This window comes from Cryptomeria japonica, chromosome 5 (assembly GCF_030272615.1).
Source record: "Cryptomeria japonica chromosome 5, Sugi_1.0, whole genome shotgun sequence".
Taxonomy (NCBI): Eukaryota; Viridiplantae; Streptophyta; class Pinopsida; order Cupressales; family Cupressaceae; genus Cryptomeria; species Cryptomeria japonica.
The window spans coordinates 223,161,309-223,168,797 of NC_081409.1; positions in this window are offsets into that span (position 1 = coordinate 223,161,309).

Consider the following 7,489-nt stretch of genomic DNA (forward strand, 5'->3'; position numbering starts at 1 on the left):
AAAATCCAAAAAAAGTTCCTTTGGTCGAGAGTGGAAGCTAAAAACAAAATTCTCCTTATTGCCTGGAATAAAATTTGCTCCCCTAAGGCCTCTGGTGGGCTGGGCTTACGGAACATTGGTTCTATGAATAAAGCTTTATTAGCCAAACAAATATGGAGATTCAAAGGGGAGGAAAGAGAATGGAACTCTATCTGGAAAAAAAAATATCTCTATATGCAACCTTTTGAGGAAGAATTCTTTGACAACTCTTTTAATGTTGAAGGATCCACCATATGGAATGTTGTGCAATCAGCTAAAAGCTGGGCTGCTGCTAGCAGAACGTGGAACCTTGGAGATGGGAGGAGAATAAGATTTTGGGAAGATAGATGGATCCTGGATAAACCTCTGGAGGAAATCCCAATCCTTAAAGATTGGAAAGACCGATTCAAAAGAAGGTATGGAGAAATGGTAAGAGATTACTGGAGAAATGGGAAATGGATTGACTTTAGCCAGCAGTGTCCGGGACTCAAGTTCCTTCAAATAGCTCTCTCTGCAAAAATCCCTAGAGACAACAAAGATGACAGATTGATATGGAGGGAAACTTTGGATGGGAAATACTCTATTTCCTCTGTTGTGGCTATTCACAATGTCCTGATGGAAGAAATTCCCATCTGAGCTAAAGTCTAGAATAAGAAGTTAGTCCCTAAGGTCAATATCTTCTTCTGGATTTTCATCCAAAATAAGGTATTAACCCTCGACAATCTTCACAAAAGAGGTATTATTTTTCCTAACAGGTGTTCTCTTTGCTGCAGGGAAGAAGAGACAGCTTGCCATATTCTCAATCAATGTACTTTTAGCCAGGATATCTGGAAAATCATCCTTTCTAGGTGGAACCTGAGTTGGGTCTTCTCAAACTCTCTTGGTGACACCTGGCTTCAATGGCATTGCCCTAATTCTAATCCTAAAATTGTGGATACCTGGAAACTTACTCTGCTGATTGTTATCTGGAATATCTGGAAAGAGTGCAACAATAGGATTTTTAGGGATAAAAGGGCTTTTCCTGAAGTGGTTGCAGATAAAATCTTTAGGAGTATCTTTGAAAGCCTCTACTGCATTGATCAGGGACCTGCTGCTAAAGATGAATTTAAAGACAGGTGGAACCTTTCCACCACTACTACTAGCAAGGAGACTGGAAGAGAAGGTCTAGTCTGGTGTTTTCCCCCGAAGCGATGGATTAAGGCTAACTTTGATGGGGCCTCTAAAGGGAATCTGGGTAAAGCTGGAAATGGGGGCATTGTCATGAATTTTATTGGAAGTTGTCTTAAGGCGGTGGCTGGTCCTCTGGGGAATCAAACTAGCCATTTTGTTGAAGCCTTTGCAGCCTTGAATACCTTAAATATAGCCAAAAATCTAAGTTATGATAAAATATGGCTTGAGGGAGATTCACTCAATATTATAAAGTGCTTAAAGGGGAAATCAGAGTCTTCCTGGTCTATTGAAAATATCATCATGAAAGCTAGGGAGATCATTGCCAATTTCAAAGAAATCATTATTCAACATGCCTTCAGAGAGAAAAACAACATGGCAGATTGCTTAGTGAATACTGGAGTTAACTCTGACTCCCAAATTATTTGGCATGAGGAGGATCTCAATTTAAATATCAAAGAGTTCATTAGAAAGGACTGTTATACATGGAGAGAAGGACAATTTGATCATGACAAGTAAAAAGCATCATTTATGCCTTGTTGGAAAGGCCGTCATTACTTGGCGCCACGATAGATCTTCTATTATCTCTAATAAAGTGTCGCACGCTTTGTGGGTTACCCAGTTCAAAAACTTGAGCAACATCAGAAAAGAAGGTGATAACTTGCAGAGAAACAGAGCAGACAACCCGTATCCGAAGATGGGAGGAGACCTAAGGCGGGAAGAACCAGACAATAAGTCAACCTGGAAAGCGATGCCAAAAGTCTGGGCGAAATTGGAGAAGGGCTCTCTTACCAGCTTCATGGAGAAACTTGAGGACTATGACAAAGGTAGGGTTAACTTAGCCATTTCCAAGATTTCCAAAAACTGGTCTAATGGCTCTTTTAAATTTTATGGAGTTAAGTTTAAGCTGGAGGCTGGGCTCATTTCCACTGTGACTGGAATGCCCCACTCTAAGCTTAATTTCTTTCGAGACCTTAAGGTCTCCAACAACACAGTTAACCTGTTCCCACGAAAAGAGAAAGAGAGAGCTAAAATTGGCAAGGCTACTGGGGGCTACTACGAAGCTGCAAACATCAAGAAGTTGTGGGGCTGGGTTCTGAATGCAATTATGGAGTACAACACAGTTGAAGGCCATTTTTCTAGGGCCCACACCTACCACTTTGTGCTCTTAAACCATTTTAGACATGACAAAAAGGTGTCCCTACCCTACTACCTCTTTCGGTCCCTCTCTAGGTCCCTCAACAAACTCAGGACTAACCCTTCCAGCCCGATTCTCCACTGCGGGCTGCTGCTGCTCATTTATGAGCATTGCAAAACCCTCGCCCTGCTGGAAAATAAGAGGATTTCCACCTCTCTGGGCAAGAGAAAGATGGAAGAAGGAGAAACTAGCAAGGAGAAGGCGTTCTCCAACAAAAAAAGGAAAAGTGACCCTGGGTTGGAAACAGAGGACATTGTTAAGGAAAGCAGCAGAATGGAGATGGACGACTCCAACAGTGAAGACAACGGGAAAGATGAGGAGCTGGGTAACGAGGAAGAAAGTGGCAATAATGAGTCTGGTCAAGAAATCCCTACCCTCAGCGAATACCCTGGTAAGGACAACAGCCATCTAAAGGAAGAAGTAGAACCCAAGGATAATGAGGAAACCAGAGTGAATTCTAAGAAGAAAATGAACAAAGACTCTGAGAAGGACCTGACTGAGGATAGGGATAGCGAGGACAAGGAAAGTGCTAGTAAAGGGCTTATCCTGGATAACCTCAAGAAGCTCTCTAAGGCTAGAATGGATTTCGATAGATGGACCTACGAGACCCTGAAAAACCTAGATAAGAAAGGGATTAAAACGGATGAAAAGAGGGAGGATGAAAATAGAGAGTAGATTAATTGGAAGCAGGAAATGGAGAATAAGGTAAAATCACTGGAAGAGGGAAAAGAAGTGATGAAAAATCCAATGGGAGTTATCCCAAGTATCCTCTTTGTTGTCATTAAAAACCTAGAGGACATCGCCAAGGTCATTGATCATACCTGCACTCCTAAACCGGTCGTAGATCTTGACCTGGAGGAAGAGACCATCCAGACTGGAAGCGGTGATGCTAATCTGGTGGGCGGTACTGCGAAGAGAACTAGGGCTAGTATTAAGAAAGATGTGGCTGCTTCAGCAAAGGATCCCCCTAAATTCAAAGACAACATCAAAGAGTTGTATGATATCAGCAACACCCTGGCTAAAGCCCTGGAAAAAATCTGAATGTTGGAAGGCCTGCTGGCTTTTTGGGGCTTTTTTGGGCTTTCTTCAGTTTTCCGCTGGTTTTTTGTGGTTTTTGTTCTTTTCTATTTCTCATAGCTTTGTTGTTTAAGTTCTGCTTGTAAAGGGTTTTGGGGCCCCTTCAAAACCTACTTTTTCCTTAATAAAAAACATCATATCATCAAATAGTGCCTAACTAAATATCTTAAACTTATTTGTCTAAAAACGGGTCATGACATCTCTCGGCATATCTTATTTAGATTTTTTTTAAATATAGGTATGCTAGTATCTTATTATAGAGTAATAAATATGATTTATTATAAGTATAATATATATATTAAATCAATAATAGAATTACAGTTACCGATAAAAAAATATAATTATAGTTTTATATTGTTAACAGTTATATTTTAAATTAATATTATTTGTAATATACTTACTGTGAAATTAATACATTAGTGATTATAATTTTTTTATAAATAATGTATAGAATTTATATATCATAATTATATATTGTCAATAATTATATTATATGAGTATATTACATACATTAATAACTATAATATATTAATTAGAGAAAATCCTAATCAATTTTTTACATAAATTTGTCTAGTACATTAGGTCAATCAATATGTCATTTATCAAATGATGTTTGATCTCTCTCTCTCTCTCTCTCTCTCTCTCTCTCTCTCTCTCTCTCTATATATATATATATATATATATATATATATATATATATATATATATATATATATATATATATATATATATATATATATATATATATATATATATATATATCCCTATCTATGTCATCACATCTCTCTCTTCCTCTTTCTCTATTACTTGTCTCTATCACCTCATTTATCTCTCACTCTTTCTCCCTCATTATATCACTTCCTATATCTTTATATTTATCTCTCGCACCCCTCTATCTCTCTTTCTCACTTCCTCTTTTTATCTCTATACTTCTCTTCTCTCGCTATTTCTCTCTCCTCCCTTTGCCTATCTATTTATACATATCCTTCTCCCTCTCTCTCTCTCTCACATTCCTTGTTTCTCCCTCCCTATCTTTATCTCTATCTATATCACTCTATCATTACCCTTCTCTAATTCTCTCCCTCTCTTATAATACCTCTCTCTATTACTTGTCTCTATCACCTTTTCTCCCTCACTCTTAACCCCTCCATCTCTAGCTCCCTCTCTATCTCTCTCCCCTCATATTTTCCTCATTCCCTCTACCCTTCTCTCTCTCTTGTTGGCATTCTACACTCTTATGAGAATAGTTGATGTTGTCATTGATGGAAACCAACTGGCAACCAACTGGCAAACATCTATCAACCCACCGATAGTTACCCACATCGGTAATAGACTTCTACATACACTGGCAATAGACTTCTACATACACTGGCAAACACCTCACCGATAACGGCAATAATGCATATCGACACTTAGGCTGACATGGAATAAACTTTGTTTATTGTTTTATATTGTAATTATCTTTTGTAAAATCCAACATGGCATATTGTAAAAGACTCATATATATGTATGAGATCTTATAGGTCATTTTGAGTATGAAGGTAAGAAAGAGAGAGTGGATGATATTATGATATAGTTGATAGTGAAGGTTTTTGGTAATAGACTGAGCTTAAACCGGTACTGAACCTGGCATAGTTGATGCTGATCTGAAGTAGTACATTGTATTGGATTTTGATAATCCATTTTGTAAGTCAGTGAGACTTCAATTTTGTGATTGAGCAGTGAGCTCTAGGCTACTAGCCTTCCTGCATGTGCAGGCCCCTCATTGTAAGTAATATTTATTCATTGGCAAGTGAGTGAATATTGTGGGTCACAAATCCCACCGAGGTTTTTCCCACACCAGGTTTCCTCGTTAAATATCTTGTGTTATGGTGTGTTCTCTATGCTCTTTCTGTTATTCTTATTTGTTGCATTAATTCTTATTTACCGGTATACTGTTTTGGGATATAAAGTTCTTAATAAGTTTAAATATTTTGTTAACCGGTTAGACACTGATTCACCTCCTCCCTCTTAGTATCTTTGGGACTATCATTGATTCTAACATCTCTCTCTCTCTTCATCTCTACCTATATTTTCCTCTCTCCATCTATATCTCTAAACATGCCTCCCTTTCTTTATCCATCAATATCTCTCCCTCTCCCTCCCCCTTCCCCTCACTGTATGCCTCCACATCATATCTCTTTGACTCTCCATATCTCCCTCTATCTGTATCTCATTATCTCTCCATCTCTCTCTACATCACACCCTCTCTCTAAATATCACTTCCTATCTCTAACTTTATCTTTCTATCTATCCCTCTATCATTCTCTCCCTGTCTCTCCCTATTTATATATAAATATATCTTCCATCTCCATCTACATATTTGTCCCTATCTTCCTCTCTATCTCTATCTCCTTACCCCTCTCTCTTTCACTCTTGCCCCCTATATCTCTCCCTCTTTATATTCCCCCCAAATGCCCCCGCCACCCCCGCCCTTCTCTCTCCCCAATACAAACATGATGGTAATGGAACTTGATTATCTTCTTAATTTAGAAGTTTTATTTTAGTTGTTCTTGAATCTTGGTTACCAACTAACCTCTTATATTACATAAACGAATTAAAAAAATACCCAAGATTATTTGAGAGGGGGTTAGTTTTTTCTAATTTTTTTCTAATTGACCCATTGCACAAAAAGGCTTTGAAGAGAAAAGGTTATCATTCAGAGAGGGAATGAATAAGAAAAGTTACAATACAATCCTTATGACAGGAGAATAGAAACCCTAAAGATGTGCAACCCTAAAGAAACCCTAAAGGGATAAAGAGTATTTAATAATTAAATACCTACAATATTATTAAAGGCCTAAGTTTAGCTTAAGCATAGAGTATAATAGATTAATAATTAAATAAATAATTATTAGCTAATACAAGATAACTCTAACACCCCCCCTTAAGATGAACTTAAGGAGTAGCTAAAAAACTAAATGTAGGAAAGCAAAAAAACAACTGTGTCGACTTGAATTTCATCCTCAGAATGCTACCTGCAACAAGTTAGTTTCACAAAATACCAATGGAAATGCTACAAGAAATCCAAACTCAACCAATAAAACTACATGAAATACATATGAAATAAAAATACTATTATTACCTTCATGGTTTATGTCTCATTGTGTCCTAAATCCACTATTCCTGGTTGCAGATGGTGTGCTCTCAGACAATGTACTGATGGCTTCCAAGATGGCATATGAAGAATGGACTGATAACTGGTAGAAAACTGATGCTATGATATGAAATACTACATGACTATACTAAAATGATTATGTTATATGATAATTGCTATTTGCTTCAAGATTAAAACTCGCGGATACAAATGATTAGCTTGGAAATTCACTTGAAGTCTCTTGAAGTCTTTTGAAGTCTAACTCTCTCTCAACTGAAGCTCTTGATTTTATAGACCTTGAGAGGATGAGATGATGTGGCTAAGATCAACGGTCATGATCAGATCTACAGATTTGGATGGCTGTGAGCAAAGGTGAAGGTTGACAGAAAGGGGGAAGGAGAAGACAAGCATCACTCATCTCACCTTGACTGGGTTGCTGACTGAGGGAATCTAGGGATGGTTGGAGAAGATTTAGGTATGATAGGACAAGTGGACTCAAGTCCTTCCTAAGATGTAGGGGGTGTTGGAGAGAATATAGTAAATATTTATGAAATATGTTTACGTACACAATATTCATTAAATTTGGTCGTTGAAGATAAATTATGAATTAATATTTAAGAAATATTAATTTCCTTAGCCACATGTTTGATGAGTTGGCAAAGGGAAGATAAAGTGGAGATGGAAGGATAAGTTGGAAAAGAAAGATTAAATAATTTAAGAAATTATTTAATATTTGAGACTATAGGATAGAAGAATAACCATTAAATATTAGATATTTAATTGCTTGGAGGAGATAATTAAATATTAGATATTTAATTAACTTGGTTAGAGGAATAATTAAATATTAGATATTTAATTAATCAGAGGAATAGGATAGATGAATTAATTAATAA